The sequence below is a fragment of the Chiloscyllium punctatum genome, chromosome 9, assembly GCF_047496795.1.
Source record: "Chiloscyllium punctatum isolate Juve2018m chromosome 9, sChiPun1.3, whole genome shotgun sequence".
Classification (NCBI taxonomy): Eukaryota; Metazoa; Chordata; class Chondrichthyes; order Orectolobiformes; family Hemiscylliidae; genus Chiloscyllium; species Chiloscyllium punctatum.
Window position 1 is genome coordinate 39,252,784 of NC_092747.1, and position 16,434 is coordinate 39,269,217.

General features: G+C 41.8%; 2 protein-coding genes across 6 annotated transcripts in view; one reads left to right on the forward strand and one right to left on the reverse strand.

The window, feature by feature from the left end:
* Positions 1 to 15,418, reverse strand: part of LOC140481308 (microtubule-associated tumor suppressor candidate 2-like) — a 452,512-nt gene extending 437,094 nt beyond the window's left edge. For 2 of the 5 annotated variants that reach the window (XM_072577285.1, XM_072577280.1), the window contains exons 1-2: positions 15,282 to 15,418; positions 14,642 to 14,708 (exon numbers count right to left, since the gene is read on the reverse strand). The gene's annotated coding sequence lies outside the window, so the exon portion shown is untranslated. The other 3 variants (XM_072577281.1, XM_072577283.1, XM_072577282.1) reach the window with 2 other exon arrangements.
* The window catches only part of LOC140481311 (lysosomal proton-coupled steroid conjugate and bile acid symporter SLC46A3), a 66,797-nt gene continuing 65,423 nt past the window's right edge, over positions 15,061 to 16,434 (forward strand). The window contains exon 1 of the mRNA XM_072577290.1: positions 15,061 to 15,479. The gene's annotated coding sequence lies outside the window, so the exon portion shown is untranslated. The remainder of the gene's footprint in view (positions 15,480 to 16,434) is intronic.

Below are 16,434 nucleotides of genomic sequence, written 5' to 3' on the forward strand. Positions count from 1 at the left end.
GGTCACATGCATCATCCATTCTTGCTTACTCTCAACCTCCCACACTTCTAATCCTGTATAGCATCTGCACTGCCAACTCACTTAATCAGGACGCCTCATTACCTTTCCTGCACCTTCTCCAGTGCTAACACCCTTGCTACTATCACCTTATATTATCACTCCCTTTGTCTTATTCCAGGCCTACAGTAGGGCCAAGGGAGTCAAGATTAGCAGTGAGGTACTCATCATTTAGCTTATCACTCAGTATAAGGAGAGGACCTTGAACCTGACTGCCCTGAGTGGCCACACATCGTACACAAGTCCTTGGATTCATATTGTAGGCTGCCCTTGACTTACTCCTAACTGCAGGTGTCTCCCTTGTCCTGACTAAGGACTATTCCACATAAACTTCAGGACATGGTCATTTGGTTGAAGCACACACACACTGTTTGTTGTGTAAGTTGCTGGCATATGGTGAAATTGACATAACATGGTGCTATAACACAACGTTCTCCACTTGACAATTGACAGCTGACAACTAGGACATGCTACCTGACTTTGTGCTCGCAGTAGAAGGCAAATCAAGTGTGAAGAACTGTCAGCCCTTAAGCTCTGGCTGAGAGGGCGAAGTGTAAAAAGGCAAGGGTAAGGCAAAATTGGCAGAGAGGCAGCAAACATCCAAGTAGACAAAAGGTTACTGACTGCTAAGAGAGCAAGACAGAAGCACTGAGAGCCTGCCAGATACAATCAATAAACTGGGTGCCTAGTGTCCTGGCAGCAGCATTACAAAGTCAGCTACTGGTGCTCTCCAAAGTGCAGCACTAAGGTGCAGAATGGCCTTGCAGGTAGAGTGGAGATGTACCTTGAGGGCGCAATGAGGTGGATGTGTGTCAAATAGCAATGTCTGTGGACAGGAGGTCCATGCTAGGAATACCTAGGGTGCATGCTTGAGATATCAGTGACTGGTTTCCAAGATGGAGGTCCAGAGAAACAAGCAACGAGCAGGAATCACCAGATTACCATTCTGGCTTCCATATCAGGTATTGGTGTCATTTTGTTTTTATCCAGTGGGTTTGATAAGCAATTCCCTGTTGTCTATGAGAGGAGATAAACTAATAATGAGGTGTTAATACATGCAAACAAGCCTTTCACTGATCACTAATGGGAATCTTGTCTCATTGTTCAACACTCAGTTGGAAAATGGGGCTTTTTGCACACAACATTAAAAACTTTTTGCTAGACTTCTCATGCGGCTTTTCCAACTTTCTCGTTGATTCCACGTTGTTAAGTGTCTAGTTAGTTTCTGCCCAGTATTTCTACCTGGAGTTGAATATACTGCAAAATGATAGGAAACTATTGTTTCAAATACAGTGGAAAAAATATTTTGCACAAAGTTATGTAAAATGATGATGATATTCATAGACTCATAGCACAAAGATCATGTAGCCCAAGAGAGCTGTGGTAGCTCTTTGAAAAATCTATCCAATTAGTCCAACTCCCTGGTCCATATCCTTCTCTGAAGCCATGCCATTTTTTGGTCCTTTTCAAGTTCTACTCGTTTTGAAAATTACAAATACATCTCCACCAAGCATCCTTGAAATTACTGCTTTCCTTATTATTAGAAACCCACAATACGCAGGTATGCTCTTCAGCTCTTTTGTTTATGTTTGCATAGGATATGGACATCACTTGTTAGACCGACATTTTTTGCCCATCCTAACTCACAATAAGAAATCAATAAATATTGGCCCAGACAGTAGATCCACATTACATCTCAGAACAAGAGAAAGGTGAGGTGTATAATTTGCATGTTGAGTTGTTTTACATTTACCAAATATCATAAACCTGTTGACTGTCCCTGTACCAAAGAAATGGCTACTCCACATTTTGCTCTTCAAAATCTCTCATAATTTTAAGCATGTTTATTACCTCTTCCAAGATGCCTTCTGCACTGGGAGAAAAACACCAGCTTTACTCTCTCTATATAATGTGGAATTTTCTTATCTCTGATATCATTCTGATAAGACTTCTGCACTCTAACTAAAACAATATCATTCTTCTTAAAGCACATTGTCCTGAACTGGACACAATAGCTTCGACCTAACCAGTGATGTTTAAAGGTTAAGAAAAGCTTGCTTAGACCGATGAAATATCATTTGTATTTTCTGCCAAGTCTCCAATAGTTCAACTGAAGGGATATTTTTATCAAAAGTTATAAATTCAGGAAACATATTTACCAATTTTGGAATGTGGAGGAACCAGGCATTTCATCAGATAAAGAGGTTGTTCAACACCAGGAAAATAGTCTCATCTGATTTAGTGTACAGTAATACAAATTATTTGCCCACTTTGTGGCACATCAGTAATAAAATTTTCAAATGTTATAATATCCTGAAGTTGTACATTTTTTAAAAAATCAACATTTTCAAACTCAGGAGCAGGTGAGACTTGGATTTGGGCCTTCTGGCTCAAAGATAGGGACACTGCCACTGAGCCTCAAGAGTCCTTATCCCCAATTTGTACACAGTCATTTTTCTGTTGTTAAGCAATTCATGTAATTACCTCTACATTCAATACCTAAAGCAAAAAGTATTTCCCCAGCCATTATCTCCAACTTCAACTTTTTCCACACAGATTTCAACCGAAATTCCACACTTCATGATGTGATGATAACCATCTCTAAGACATCCAGAACTCCAGGATTTGCTGTTCTCGCTGCATTCTAAAATGCATTCTCAAATGCTAGGTACCACCTTGTTCGTATTCTTGATCCCTCCCTTAAGCAACACCAACTTGCCCTATCTTAAAGGTATCCTGCTCCACAGTTTCATCTCTTCTTTTACCACATTCATTGCTTTAACAAAAACCTTTGGACTTCCTTGAAGTGTGAAGGATCCCAAGTTTCACCAACTCCATACCAATATCCTTTCAGATCTTTCCGCCTCTACTCTTCCTCCCCCTCCAACCTTATGTCTTTCTGGAATCTTGCCTCATGGCATGTCTTCATGATACCTTCTGACAACATATGTCCATCACATTCTGCACGATGATGCCACCAAAGAAGCACACTCCACTTTCAGAATTAGAAGGGGGTCATACCTCAATAGAGCACACCTTAATCATCCATACCACTCCCTCTCTCTCCGACAGAAACAGAAGGGATATAGCACCTGTTCTTTTACCTCTTGCCTTCCCAATATACGAGGCCAAAGCACACTTGTGATAGAATCCCTACAGTGTGGAAACAGGCCCTTCGGCCCAAGAAGAAGTCCACACCAACTCTCTGAAGGAGGTCAGACTCATTCCCCTCCCCTATTTTTGTCCCTGATCAAGGGTCCATTTAGCATAGCCAATTTACCTAACCTGCACATCTTTGGACTATGGGAGGAAACCAGAGCACCCGGAGGAAACCCAAGCAGGCACCGGGAGAATGTGCAAAATCCACACAGACAGCCACCCGACGCTGGAATTGAACCTGGGTCCCTGGCACTGTGAGGCAGCTGTGCTAACCACTGAGTCATCGTGCCGTCTTCTTCCAATTTAAACAACGATTGACTTATATTTATTTCAATTTACTATGCTGTAGTATTCACTGACCACAGTGTGATCCTCTCTACTTTGGGGACCGACCATCCTCTTTGTGGAACACCTCCACTCTACTGCAAACACGACCTGGAATGTCTTATTGTTTGTCATTACAATTCCCCAGCTTGCTCCCACTCTGAACTTTACATCCTCGACTTGACACAGTGTTCCAACAAAGCTGAGAGCAAGCTTGAGAAACAGCACCTCCCTTTCCTTCTACAGCCTTTCGGATTCAGCACTGACTTCACAATTTCAGGTCATAAACCCTGCCCCCATCTCATTCTTTTTTTTGTGTGCTAGTTCAGCTTTAAGTTCCTTCCTTATTTCTTCACTTTATTTTCAGACACTATCCATTCACATCTCATCCAAACACATCTTTTGTTACTTTATAATACTCATTAGCACTCTTGTTGGCTTTTATACCAAGAGACCTTTCGTCATTTAACCTCCCCTGCCAACCATGCAAATTACAGATCATTTGTTCTTCCAACACCCTCTCCTCTTACTCTGTCTTAAAACCTCCATTTTTCTTATTCCTTTAGTTCTGAATACTTCTGTTTCTCTCCACAAAAGCTAATAGACTTGCTGAATAGTTACAGCACTTACTGCTTTATCTCAGTATTCAAAACAGGCTAAATTCAACTTACATGGGATTTTATTTTTAACTACAGGAGTGAACTAGGATGATCAGACTTATTTGCAAACCTGTTATCAAAATAGCCAGGTAAGCATTTAAACAGAGAAATAGAAAGCACTTGACTAGCAGCAACTACAGAAGAACACCTGGTAAATTGATGTCACCATATGTTGCCCTTCCCTTCTACGTTAAGAAATCAGAAGTACACAGCTGCCTCACAGTGCCAGGGACCCAGGTTCAATTCCAGCCTCGGGTGTCTGTGTGGAGTTTGCACTTTCTCCCTGTGTCTGTGTGGGTTTCCTCCGGGTGCTCTGGTTTCCTCCCACAGTCCAAAGATGTGCAGGTTAGGTGAATTGGCCATGCTAAATGGACCCTTGATCAGGGACAAAAGTCAGGGACAAATACATTGAACAATCAAATTAAACCAGATTAAATTGACTCTCAAAATGTTGTGAATTTACAATAATTCAGATTCTGCAGTAAAGGTAACAACAAGGCTACCTGCAGTCACCATTATTAAAGAGTAAATCACACAGCAACTTCTCATTCACAGCTGAAGACAGAAATCAGGAAGGTGCCACCTAAGTTAAAGTTCTCCTCCAAAGAAGGACTCTCTTACAGAGTCCTGACATTGAAACACATGCAAAGGCATGAAGTTGTAATAATCACATGCTAAACATCCACTAAACATGTCAGACGTAGTTATGGCCTGTCAATTAAGTAAATTTGTAATTGTGTGATAAGTTCCAATTTCTATCAAATAACTCCTCTATCATTGAAAATTAACTTTTACAATGATGGAGTCTCATTCCTTCACATTTTAATCATTCCTGGAGATTTAAAAAAAATCTTTTTAACTTTTCTTTCTGTCCCCTTTATATTTCTCTCTTAATTCTATTTTCTTTTTCTCTTTCCATAGATTAGTTGGCATTGAAATAAATATTCTTACTTGTACCTTATGGTTTAGACTCTGCAAGTGAGAAGTTAGGCTTGTGTGTTCACTTTCTGGATGGTATACGTGCACTTTAGCTTCAAAATTATGCTTTGTAATGTGCATCTAACCTTTCAAGAAAGCAAGAAATGTTTCAGCAAGCGTCAGGCCATCTTTTGAGTCGATTTATACAACAAATGAATAAATGATAGCATGTACATTTTGAAGTGCAAGTTCCAGGGTTAAAGTAGTGTTCAGTGTATGAGAGTCAGGTAATGGTTTTGAGTAATAGGTATGAGTCCTGATTGATAGAGATTGTTAATACAGGCGTGGATGGTGTGGTGATTTGAGCAGTCTTTGAGGCCAAACGTAAAGTTGATAGGATATGTGACAATTAAAAAGCCATTCACTGACCTTGACTCACATATTGTATCACTGCATTTTTTGTGACACTGCATTCATGTCATTGTGCCTCACTTGACTTCTACTGTTATCTACACTCATAGCCTTTAAGTGCATGTCTGAAAGGATTCCTGGCAACATGCAACTACAGAATCTCTCTTCTATTTCCCATCTCCTTCACCAATGTCTTCACTGCTGCATCAAAATCCACTCCCTCACACATTGTCCAATACCTCACTGTTTTCCAAGTCAGTGTCACTTCTTGTAAGACTGCCACTGGCCACTCCGATCACAATATACCTCCACTTTAAAAAGTTCCGGTTAGTTTTAAACAGTAGTAGGGAGTTACAATTTTGGGACCATTTCATGCGGGTAATGAATACAGTGGTTCACACTAGCTGCATGCATTAGTTAGTTAAATAAGCAGACAGCACAAAATGGGCACGTGCCCTGCACTGTGATTCCTGTGCTTGGGAGCTATCAAATATCCTGTTGTGGTTCTGTTTGCCGAGCTGGGAATTTGTGTTGCAAACGTTTCGTCCCCTGTCTAGGTGACACCCTCAGTGCTTGGGAGCCTCCTGTGAAGCGCTTCTGTGATGTTTCCTCCAGCATTTATAGTGGTTTGTCTCTGTCGCTTCCGGTTGTCAGTTCCAGCTGTCCGCTGTAGTGGCCGGTATATTGGGTCCAGGTCGATGTGTTTGTTGATGGCACTCATCCACCGATTCTATGCCTCGAGGAATTCCCTGGCTGTTCTCTGTTTGGCTTGCCGTATAATAGTAATGCTGTCCCAGTCGAATTCATGTTGCTTGTCATCTGCATGTGTGGCTACTAAGGATAGCTAGTCGTGTCGTTTCGTGGCTAGTTGGTGTTCATGGATACGGATCGTTAGCTGTCTTCCTGTTTGTCCTATGTAGCGTTTTGTGCAGTCCTTGCATGGGATTTTGTACACTACACTGGTTTTGCTCCTGCTAGGTATCGGGCCCTTCGTTCTGGTGTCATCCACATATCTGACCCAGAGTTTGGATTCAATTTGCGGTAAGACTGTTTGTTCTAACCTTTGCATTACTGCTTCTGCTATGAGTCCAGAGATCGGTGAGCCCATGGGTGTGTCGTTGATTTGTTCGTATATCTGGTTGTTGAATGTGAAGTGTGTTGTGAGGCACAGGTCCAGTAGTTTAAGTATGCCGTCTTTGTTGATAGGTTCAACGTCCTGTTGTCTGTTCTGTATGTCCAGCAGGTTGGCTATTGTTTCTCTGGCTAGGGTTTTGTCGATAGAGGTGAACAATGCCGTTACATCGAATGAGACCATAGTTTCTTCCTTGTCTATCTGTATATTTCTGATGATGTCCAAGAATTCCTGTGTTGATTGTATAGATTGTCTGGATCCGCTGATCAGGTGTTTCAGTTTCTGCTGTAGTTCTTTAGCCAGTTTGTGTGATGGTGTCCCTGGTAGTGATACTATTCACTATTCAACCCAAACTCTGGGTCAGATATGTGGATGACACTTTTGTAATCATTAAAAACACAGAAATAGAGAACACACACCGGATCATCAACGGCACACTCACGGGAATCCGATTCACGAGAGAGGAAGAAAAGGATAACCAACTCCCATTCCTAGACGTGATGGTACAGAGAACACCGAACGGAGAATTCACCACAAAGGTTTACAGGAAAGCCACACACACAGACCAAGTCCTGAACTATGAAAGCAACCACCCCAACACACACAAACGAAGTTGCATCAAGACACTATTCAAAAGGGCCACAACACACTGCAGTACACCAGAACTTCAAAAAAAGAGGAAGAAGAACACCTATACAATGTATTCGCCAAAAACGGATACCCGCACAATTTCATCAACAGATGCCTAAGGGAAACACAACGGAACGAGGACATGCCGCAACCCAAAGGACTAGCCACACTACCATACATCAAAAACATTTCTGAACTGACAGCCAGACTATTGCGACCACTAGGACTCATAACAGCACACAAACCAACAACCACTCTCAGACAACAACTGACCAGAACGAAGGACCCGATACCCAGCATGAGCAAAACCAATGTAGTGTACAAAATCCCATGCAAGGACTGCACAAAAACACTACATAGGACAAACAGGAAGACAGCTAACGATCCACATCCATGAACACCAACTAGCCACGAAATGACTGCCCAGCTGGTTCAGTGTGCTACGTGCTTGATGTGGGAGGTCAACGACTCTGGTGTGTCTGGCTCGTTTATGTGTGAAAAGTGTGTGCACATTCAGCTATTGACCGAGTATATTGCAGCGCTGATGAAAGAACTCGAGGACCTTAGGCTCATCCGAGAGAACGAGATCTTTCTGGACAAGACCTTCAGCCAGGTTATTACACCAATCATGCCAGAAGAGAGCAGACGATGAGGAAGGCAGAGAGGAGACAGGTGCAAGAGACCCCGGGAGAAGTACCTGTCAGGAACAAGTTGAATCTTTTGGAAACAGTAGAGACTGATGACACTGTCAGTTCGCAAGGCGGCCAGGTCTGTCAATCAAAAGTTGGTGCAGAGGCAGAGCAGAAGAGTCATCGCACACAGCCGTGGTAATAGGGGACTCCATCGTGAGGGGAACTGACCGGGGGTTTTGTGGCAGCAGACGGGATTTAAGGATGGTGTGTTGCCTTCCTGGTGCCAGGGTGAAAGACATCGCGGACAGAGTGCAGGAAATCCTCAAGGACGAGAGTGAAGAGCCAGAGGTGGTGGTACATGTCGGCACAAATGATGTCGGGAAGAAGAGGAGGAACATACTACAGCGGGACTTTGGAGAATTAGGAAGAAGGCTGAAAAGCAGCACGTCCAAGGTGGTTATCTCCGGTTTGCTTCCAGTTCCTCGGGCAGGTGTGGCCAGAAACAGGGAAATAATAGACTTGAACGTGTGGTTGGGGAACTGGTGCAGGAAGCAAGGATTTAAGTTCTTGGATCACTGGGGTATATTTTGTGGAAAGCATAAATTCTACAAGAGAGGCGGTTTGCACCTTAATAGGTTAGGGACCAGCATTCTGGCAGGCAGGTTTTCTACTGCAACACCGCTACATTTAAACTAAGTAGCGGTGGGGAGGGGACAAACTGGATGTTTAAAAAGGAAATTGAAGGGAAAGTTAGAACAAGAGAAGTCAAGAAAGGCAACTGTATCAATGAGGCAGAAAACTCAGAAAGGGATCATGCTGTAAGGTTGAGTGAAATAGGGGTTGATGGGAAGGGTGAGAGCAGTAACAAATTAAAAATACTATACATGAATGCACGAAGCATTAGACATAAGATGGATGAGCTTGAGGCTCTTTTGGAAATTGGCCGATACGATATTGTGGGGATAACTGAGACATGGCTTCAAGTGGACAGGGCCTGGGAAATGAATATTCAAGGCTACACGTACTATCATAAGGACAGACTGACGGGCAGAGGGGGTGGGGTGGCCTTGTTGGTAAGGGAGGATATTCAGTCCCTTGCGCGGGGGGACCTAGAGTCAGGGGTTGTAGAGTCAGTGTGGATAGAGCTGTGAAATACTAAGGGTAAAAAGACCCTCTTGGGAGTCATCTACAGGCCCCCCAAACAGTAGTCTGGATGTCAGATGCAAGTTGAATCAGGAGCTGAAATTGGCCTGTCACAAAGATGTTACTACAGTTGTTATGGGGGATTTTAACATGCAGATAGACTGGGAGAATCAGGATGGTATCGGACCTCAAGAAAGAGACTTTGTGGAGTGCCTCGGAGATGGATTCTTAGAGCAGCTGGTGCTGGAGCCGACAAGGGAGAAGGCAATTCTGGATCTGGTATAACTTAGCGAAGATAAGTGGGAAAACTGAGGACTGGGAAGCTTTTAAAGAACAACAGAGGATTAGTAAGAAGGAAATACGCAGAGAAAAAATGAGGTACGAAGGTAAACTGGCCAATAATATAAAGGAGGATAGTAAAAGCTTTTTTAGGTATGTGCAAGGCAAAAAAATGGTTAGGACAAAAATTGGGCCCTTGAAGACAGAAACAGGGGAATATATTACGAGGAACAAAGAAATGGCAGAAGAATTAAATGGGTTCTTCAGATCTGTGTTCACTGGGGAAGACACAAGCAATCTCCCTGAGGCAACAGTGGCTGAAGGACCTGAACTTACGGGAATTTATATTTGCCAGGATTTGGTGTTGGAGAGACTGTTAGGTCTGAAGGTTGATAAGTCCCCGGGGCCTGATGGTCTACATCCCAGGGTACTGAAGGAGGTGGCTCGGGAAATCGTGGATGCATTGGTGATTATTTTCCAGAGTTCGATAGATTCGGGGTCGGTTCCTGAGGATTGGAGGGTGGCTAATGTTATACCACTTTTTAAGAAAGGTGGGAGAGAAAAAGCAGGAAATTACAGACCAGTTAGTCTGACCTCAGTGGTGGGAAAGATGCTGGAGTCTATTATAAAGGATGAAGTTACAGCACATCTGAATAGTAGCAACAGGATAGGACAGAGTCAGCATGAATTTATGAAGGGGAAATCATGCTTGACTAATCTTCTTGAATTTTTTGAGGATGTAACTCTGAAGATGGACAAGGGAGATCCTGTAGATGTAGTATACCTGGACTTTCAGAAAGCTTTTGATAAAGTCCCACACAGGAGGTTAGTGAGTAAAATTAGGGCGCATGGTATTAGGGGCAAAGTACTAGATTGGATTGAAAATTGGTTGCTGATAGAAAACAAAGAGTAGTGATAAACGGCTCCATTTCGGAATGGCAGGCAGTGACCAGTGGGGTACCGCAGGGATCAGTGCTGGGACCGCAGCTTTTTACAATATATGTTAATGATATAGAAGATGGTATCAGCAACGACATTAGCAAATTTGCTGATGATACAAAGCTGGGTGGTAGGGTGAAATGTGATGAGGATGTTAGGAGATTACAGGGTGACCTGGACAAGTTAGGTGAGTGGGCAGATGCATGACAGATGCAGTTTAATGTGGATAAATGTATGATTATCCACTTTGGTGGCAAGAACAGGAAGGCAGATTACTACCCAAATGGAATCGATTTAGGTAAAGGGGCAGTACAGAGAGATCTAGGTGTTCTTGTACACCAGTCAATGAAGGCAAGCATGCAGGTACAGCAGGTAGTGAAGAAGGCTAATAGAATGCTGGCCTTCATAACAAGAGGGATTGAGTATAGAAGCAAAGAGGTGCTTCTGCAGCTGTACAGGGCCCTGGTGAGACCACACCTGGAGTACTGTGTGCAGTTCTGGTCTCCAAATTTGAGAAAAGACATTCTGGCTTTTGAGGGAGTGCAGCGTAGGTTCACGAGGTTAATTCCTGGAATGGCGGGATTACCTTACACTGAAAGACTGAAGCAATTGGGCTTGTATACCCTTGAGTTTAGAAGACTGAGAGGGGATCTGATTTGAGACATATAAAGATTATGAAAGGATTGGACACTCTGGCAGCAGGAAACATGTTTCCGCTGATGGGTGAGTACCGAACCAGAGGACACAGCTTAAAAATAAGGGGTAGACCATTTAGGACAGAGCTGAGGAGAAACTACTTCACCCAGAGAGTGGTGGCTGTGTGGAATGCTCTGCCCCAGAGGGCAGTGGAGGCCCAGTCTCTGGATTCATTTAAGAAAGAGTTGGATAGAGCTCTCAAAGATAGTGGAATCAAGGGGTTATGGAGATAAGGCAGGAAGAGGATACTGATTAGGAATGATCAGCCATGATCATATTGAATGGCGGTGCAGGCTCGAAGGGCTGAATGGCCTACTCCTGCACCTATTGTCTATTGTCTATTGACACGACCAGCTATCCTTAGTAGCCACACACGCAGATGACAAGCAACATGAATTCGACTGGGACAACATTACTCTTATAGGGCAAGCCAAACAGAGAACAGCCAGGGAATTCCTAGAGGCATGGCATTCATCCACAGATTCTATCAACAAACACATCGACCTGGACCCAGTATACCGGCCACTGCAGCGGACAGCTCGAACTGACAACCAGAAGTGGCAGAGACAAACCTGGAGCTGGAGGAAAGATCACAGAAGCACTTCACAGGAGGCTCCCAAGCACTGAGGATGTCACCTAGACAGGGGACGAAACATCTGCAACACAAATTCCCAGCTCGGCGAACAGAACCACAACAATGAGCACCCAAGCTACAAATCTTCTTCCAAACTTTGAGCTATCAAATGTGGATCACAAATTGACAATAGTCATTCTAAACCAATTTGGAGCCATTTTACTCAAAACATGGCATGACATTTGTGCTGAATCTGCGTGAAGACAGGAATTCAGTCCATTTTGATGCTGATGCTTCATCCTAAGCTGCTTTTCTCAGCAATTTTGTCAGCTGGCTCAAGCAGAAGTTTCCAAAAGACTAAAGCTTATATAAATATATACAGCATGGGTGATGGACAATTTATCACATGGCTGTTTATATACAAGGGAGAGTTCCAAATTACAGCAAGAATGTACCTCGATATTCAAGATACATAAACATGAGCTGACTTGTTATTAGAGATAGCCGCTCTTATCAGAGACTAAGATCCAAGTCGAACAGGGTTCAAGAGCCAACTTTCTTCATTGCATTTAAACTTGTGACAGATTAATCTACAAACCTAAGAAGATTGTAAGAGAACCTAAAATTGTGTTTCATTTTATATTCCTCACAAAAACACATCTGCAAGATATTTTGACTTGCTGGCCAATCTGGCTGCTTAGTTAATTTATGCCTGGTGAAAGGTGATATTCAAAGGTGCTTCTGGGTTTTGGATGTTTACATTGCATTTGCTTAATTTAAGGTTAAATTGAATTCAAATGGTTGCTGACTCTGATTCCCATTTGGTAATTGAGTGCAGTTGGATACTGATTGAACAGAAGATTTTCTTTTAAAGGGGCCTTTAGTGAAAGAATGTTAACAAGTCCTTTCTCCATTGCATCTGGTTAGCTAAAATATGATAAACAATGTTGTTAAAAAACAGGATGGTTAATACAGCAAGAATTGAATTAAGCTGTGGTTCACAATGAGTTTTTAACATCCTTCAAACTTACTTAAAATAACCAAAAAAAAGCAACAGAAACACTTTTAGCACTCGAATAAATCAAATTTTTCATATTTTTACAAAATGCCTTGAGACAGTATCATAATGTGCATCATTTATGAAAGATGCAGGTTCCTTTCATTTGAAATGTCTGTATCTGTTGGATACACATTCCCTGACTAATGGGAGATACCAGAATAATTCATAAAATGGCAACTTTTATAATTGTTTATCAGTAAAATCTGTTTCATAACTAGAGGATGTTATCCAATTCACAGACACTAGGGATCCATAGGAGGGAAAAATAAGTTTGCGGAGAGTCAAACCAAATTATGGATAGTATGGATGTGGCTCTTGGAGGCAACAACGATTAAAGATTTTTGGAGAGAACGTAGAGGTTTTATTTGGGGTGATAGTTTGCAAAGATAGAGGAAGTGAGGATGGATTTTTTTTAAAAGCAGACTGATAATGGCAGCATTGAATGATACCAAAACAGTACTCAAGAAAAGCAGCCCATTTATAATGTCAGCTACCATGGGGACTTCAACAGGAAACTGGGTTTAGTAAGCAATATAATATGAATGGATTCATGGATGAGATAAGCTTGATGAAGGCAAGTATGGATATAGGAGTTAAACGAGAGAAAATGGGTTTTTGGCTATAATGAAAGACAACATGGGAGCTTTGGCTTAATGGGAAGAGGAAGTGGGGAACAGCAGATGAACAAATGCTTCTTTTATGACAAAGCTTTTTATGCTGAGTAGAGGTCATACTGATGAAGACAGAAGAGGAAAATCTCTACTTACACACAAATCTGATTATTGGCATACCTCAAAAGAATTTGCTTCCGAGAGTGGAGATTCTGTATTATTTAAAAAGCATCTTGTTCTTTTCAAACATTTTCTGAATGTAGTCTGTTCAACATGTCCTGAAGCCAAGTGAGTGGAGAGGTCAACTACTTCTGATCTTTGTTGAGAGTGTGGTTCTGGAAAAGCGCAGCAGGTCAGGCGGCATCCAAGGAGCAGGAGAGTCGACGTTTTGGGCAAAAGCCCTTCATCAGGCTCTCCTGCTCCTTGGATGCTGCCTGACCTGCTGTGCTATTTCAGCACCACACTCTCGACTCTAACCTCCAGCATCTGCAGTCCTCACTTTCACCTACTTCTGATCTTTGTCAACTTTTGCCCTGGGTACTGAAGTATGGATGAGAGTGCCCCACAGTGACTCATCACTAGTTTTCCATCTTCTCGGTGGGAAAAAGACAGGCACAAGTACATTGTGTAACTCTGTACCATGCACCATCACAGTTTCAAAATTTTGAACCATTGTGCCCACAGATTTAAATAAACCTGAAATATTTTCAAAAGAGAAGCTTTTGAAAGTACTCTGGCAAGTTCCTATCAGAAAAGTGTATGTTGAAATAAATTATTTTTCATTCATAGTTCCCTTAATTCATGTGCTGTGTTGGTGGACAGAATCTCTATAAAAGTTTAAAAAAAAGATGTGACATTTATCACATCTTCCACAACTGTCACAAGACTTGTAAACAAATACCTGTGAGTATTGTCACTGACATTTCAACAGCTTTAATTAAATCTTCTATCAACATTGATATTGAACTAAAGAGTTTAGCAAGTTAGAAAAACATATATTTGTGTTCTTTATTGGATAATAATTGGACATTTCGTGCAGCTGGGAAATGATCTCACTTGAGGATTTTATTTCAACGTTTCATTACTTCACTACAGCTACACAGTTAACACTTCTATATTTAACATCCCTACACTAAAATTAAACATGTTGACACTTACCCTTTAAAATTGCTACACTTGTGCTGTGCCAAACTAATTCTCTTATTTTGAAGCTACAGTATACATCAAACAGACCATGACCTACACCTACCAGAATAAAAACAATTCCCTACCAAACCAAATCAGAGTTGCTGATCTAAGTGTTAGATAATTTGAGCCTTTTACATCTCAAGTACAGTACTGGACTAGTTTCATGAGAATTACAAAATGCAGTTAGAGTCCAGACAAATCCCTACTTAAGTGACAAGAAACAACTTACCATTAATGGTACAAAGGATGTTTAACGGTGAGGAACAGTCTCATGATCCTTAAACAAGGTATTGTTCCTGTAACAAAAGTGAATATGTTATTGGTGTTGAAGTTGATGGTCAAAACTCCAAAAAGTTGTGCAATAGGACATAATGAATGTATCTAATAACCAGAAGAGTATTTTTAAAGTGCTTGTCCTTTCTATTTTCCCTCCAATGTCAGGAAAATACAAATTATTCTCACAAGTAACTGTTTCTTCAGGCTTTCCTCTGTGCTTTTGTTTGCCTTTCTCGAAAACCATTATAACTTTTCAATATTTGAAGAAAATCAACTGCGGTTTTAAAACTGCGGTTCTCTCCTAGAAATCCGAGATGCAAAAAAAAATCAGCCACATTTCACCTCTACGTACTGCAAACACGACTGGAAGACAAAATTACTGCTTCCCTGCGATAAATGACACAGGGAACGGGAGTGAGTTATTGCTCCACTTACTGCACATCTGCCCACAAAGCATCTCAGCTGACAGCTGTGGTGTTTGTGCAGATGTTGCCCCCGCCCGGACTGCCACCTTCGATTCCTTTTACACACATCAGTGCTTGCTTCCCGGCTCCGGCTTCCTTTCGTATTTCAACACAACAGGGTGGACATACCTTGCACCGTGGACGAGCTGAGATCTGTAAGAAGTGCAGCGACCTGGCTGCGCTCCGGTGCCGAGCTTTCACATGCACACCCCGGTAACCGGTGCTGCGAAGACCGGTAAGCAAAGACCGGACCGGATTCAATCGGATCGGCAGCAGTTTGTACCTTCTCGGTCCGCGCTCTCTCCTACAGCCAACAAACGCCGCAAAGTAAGTTGCGAACAACAGCGTCTCCTAGCGACTTACTCAGGGCTTCAATTAAGTCACGGATAAATAATGCATTTAGTATCAGGATATATATTTTTGCAGGTTGAGTTACTATTAAATAAGGATACGTGTGCAAAGTTGATGAAACTTTTACTTGGCGAGAGATTAGAATTTGTTTAGTTGCTTCAACTACATAGATGGGAAAAAAAATCTATATCATTAAATTAGCGCCTACAAATACTTACAAGTTTATTCAAAATGTTTAAGGTGTTCCCTACCGTATCAACTTGAGCAACTCACTGAATAAAGATGATCCTAAATGGATTGACAAACAAGGCGAAGGGATTCACTGAGATGAGAGATAGAGAGACACCCATTAAATGGATGTCTAAGAGCGAGAATTCAGCCAAGATTGAAGCAAAAGAAGATGCAACTTAGTCTTGACTCTGAGGCTGAATACAACGTAGTAAATGTCCTGAATGATTATTTCCTGCAAGTATTCAAAACGGAAAACAGGAGCTGCATGCCTTTTCTCTAAAGATATCCCAAGTAAAATCAAGCTCTTCAATATAAGCCATTATAATTATAAGGAGTTGGAAGTCCTCAAAAGCTCAAAATGAATGAAGCCTAGAGTTCTGAGGGAAATCTGTGTAATATTGACAACCATTGTGAGGGACTCAGTGGATAACTGGTGTGATAGTTCTCGTGAAACCGACTGTGATACAACAGGTACAGACAACTACAAACGAATTTATCCTAATTCCCCTCCATAAAGCTTGAAATTCATTATCAGGATTATGATTGAAGATTACTTGTACAATAACTTGGAAATAGTTGATATGGATTCAGAAAAAAAAAGATTCTATCTGGCCAACTGTATCAGCTGCGTTGCCAAGATAAGTGGACTGGAAAGCCTTGTGATGAAGTGTACCTGATTTACAGAAGCACATTAGTTGAG